The sequence below is a fragment of the Scophthalmus maximus genome, chromosome 7 (assembly GCF_022379125.1).
Source record: "Scophthalmus maximus strain ysfricsl-2021 chromosome 7, ASM2237912v1, whole genome shotgun sequence".
Taxonomy (NCBI): domain Eukaryota; kingdom Metazoa; phylum Chordata; class Actinopteri; order Pleuronectiformes; family Scophthalmidae; genus Scophthalmus; species Scophthalmus maximus.
The window spans coordinates 25,107,501-25,110,955 of NC_061521.1; positions in this window are offsets into that span (position 1 = coordinate 25,107,501).

Here is a 3,455-nt window from a genome sequence, read left to right on the forward strand (position 1 = left end):
TGTTTTGATTTTAATGCATCAAGACTACAGAGGGAATAACTGCTTCCTTTGTCAGACAAACAAAAACATGAGGCGAGATAATGATCCTTACAGTTGTTTATTGAGGTTTTTTTTTTTACATATCACAATGTCATTTTAATGAGCACATGAGAACGCGAACACAACATTCAATGAAAACCCTCTAATTGTCTGGAATCCAGCCGTGCGCTCACTCTCTGTCACTCCCCCGCCGTGAGTCATCTGATGAAGACGCAGTACTGAACTTCATCTTTAAATGTGGAGTGTTACGATCACAGTGACAGGAACGGAGCACAGAGGACACGTGACCCAAATATGTCATCGCTGCCATTTTATCATCATCACATCATGTATATGCACAAGTCCACTGTAACATTGGTCAATCGGTGAGAACATTGACTGTAATGAAGCTGGCAGAAGTCAACCTGCTAACATACTGTGTTTATCCACTTTATGTATGTGAACATATTCTATATTTCTGTCTCTCAACCCTGCAGTGTGCAATATCTTCACCATCTGCTGCCACCAATCCTTAACGCATATACATTTATACTTCAAATATAGTTTTGTATTCCCTGTTGTACACTCTATTATTTTTATTTGTGTGTGCTGTGTGAATAGTCTAATTTCACTGTACTCTGTACAATGAGGCTTTAACCTGTAAACTGCAAAGAATCCGACTGTTCCCTCGAACCAGACCTGGTAAATTACAGTAGGATCCGTTCTGGATTCGTGTTTACTAGTTTCAACCAACAGGTTATTCGTAGCCTTCCTGCGCAACAGGAGGCGAGGTGGGGCAGTTACATCAAACCTCTTTGACCTGGTTCTTCCATGAAAGAAAAGAAAAGTGAAGGCACAGTGACACCTATTACAGAGTCATTCAAAATCACTGCAACTGGGTCACCACCACGTCGGGGCCTGTCTGCAGGGCTCACCCTCTAAGACCCGGGATCAAGGCCTCCTATTGTTGGGGCGGTGCTGCGTTTCGGAGAGGATTCAATACGTCGCCGCCGCTCCTCCTTCACAACGAACAACGAGGGGTGTTTTGTCCAAACCGGAGAATGGGGGCAGAAAAAGAAGGACCGCCGTGCTTTTCATACGTTCACTGGAGTGTTACAGCTGTGGAATGACGCCAGCACGCGCCAGAGGACGACTGGTCCGGCCATTACAACCGTCGACATGATATTCACCAATGTACAATTAAGTGACTGTAATGGAAAGCAACAGTGTTTGCGGCAGAGTAGAACCCACAGTAATTGATGTATTTAACGTGTACAGCGTGATCTGGAGGTGATACTTTCGGCCCTGCGCGACAATGTTAGTCAACCAAATGCCAGTGGAAAATAATGAACAGATGTAAATGAAATTAATATGTTTTTACCATCATCAGAACATGTTACTCTTTCTGTCTAAGGCAGGAGAATCCTGGACGCAGCTCAATATACCAGGACAGAAAATAACTCCACAGTTCCCTAATAACTTCCCACTTAAAGAATATAATAAAAAGAAAAAGATTATTATGATTATAATTATGAGCATTATTGCCTTTATACACTGCAAAATAAAGGAATTTCCAGAAAGTCAAAAAAAGAAAAATGATCTCGTCAATTAAGTTTTGCTCCAGAAAAGTAATCTCATTTTTACGAAAATATATCCAACATTGTCCTAATAAGATATTACAGCTCATATTGAACTTAATGTCTGTTTACTAGAGGCCAGAACACTCATTTTGATTAAGCATTTCAGAGTGTTAATAAGCAAAACTTCCTTAAAATTTGACCTATTCCTTTTTAGATTTAAGGCCCATTACGGCCTTCAAGTGTCCAGATTTATGAGCCATATTTGGCATACCCCCATTGGCAGGTGTTCTAGTCAAAACAAGATAATGTGATCAAATTTACAGAACATTCGGCTGATTTCTAGTCACCTTCACTTCCTAGAGAGACTGAAGACCATGAACACGAGCGAAGGTTCGCAGCAGGAGTCCAAACGTGGAGGTTATGAATATGAGGGCACGATGCTGTAACCACTCAGACGCCACGGTGAGTGCCCCCCCCCAGTTGTTAACACAGCTGGAGGCTGGATAACCAACAGAGCACAACCTGCTACCTCCCTGGAGCCCAGACCCTTAAAAACTTGAATTAAGAGCAAGATTTCATACTCCATGTGCAATTGTTGTTACTGTTGTTCTTGTATATAGTATTTATATTTATATTAAGGCTTGTGGTACCTACATTTGTACATATCTTATTGTATTTTTGTATTGATATTGATTTGTATTTACTGCTATGGACTTCATGACTGTAAACACTCAAATGACTCTGTTGTATGACAGACAAAGGAATATCTTATCTTATCTAACCTTAATTTGATTTATTGCTAATTTGTTTGTGTATTATCAAATTAAAAGATTCAAAGCAGGCACGCACTGCTTAATTATCTGTCTTTTCTCTTTCCCTTCTCAAAGGAGAAGCCTTGTATCAAAACTTACACGATGAGTAAACTGGTGTTAAACTAAATTTACCCCAAACAGAAATCTACAGTGGCCCGAACATTTCTTTTTTAAACCTTGGTGCCCCCTAGTGGACACACTAACTAATGTACGTCTGCCTCGTGCTTATTTCTGTTCTTCTCATACTTTATTTCTCAGTTTTCAACCAAATAAAGACTATAAATAAATAGATAAATCACACACTAACCTTGAATTAAACTATCAGGTTATGGCGGTTACAGTAAGTTTTCATGTTTGGACTTTAGAGGAGGTCGAAATATAAGCAACTGTTATTTGTTTTCACTGATGTCTCTTCACCGTAACAACCAAAATCACAAAAATGAAAATTACATAATATAAGAATATAAAAATAGATTCACATTATAATGATAACACTTTTATGCTGTATATTCAGACAGCTGAGTGACTAAAGGGAGAACCTGAATAAACAAGTGATGACATAACAACTAGAATATATACATATTTTAGTGTTTGCGTGTGTGTGTTTGTGTGTGTGTGTATGTGTGTGTGTGTGTGTGAGAATATAGATGCTAATATTCATTGTCTCCTATTGTCAGACATTTAACACAAGTAATTGAAAAAATACGTTCAGTATAAATTGATTTAAGAAAATATAAAAATAATCCCTAATTTGAAACACTGAAAATATCAAAATACAGTATTAAGTCAGGTGATCAGTCTCACACACACAAACACACACACACACACACACACACACACACACACACACACACACACTTACACTACATAACACAACACACGAAAGTAGCCTCTCGCATTCCGTTCTGCCCCCCTCCTCCTCTGCCTCCTCCGCCTCTGATTGGTCGACCACCCGCGTCCGTCACGCTCTCCCAGCACCGGGCTCGCGTCCGATTGGGCCGCGGCGACACCGACGGGCGGCAGCCGGCGCGCCATTGGCCGAGAA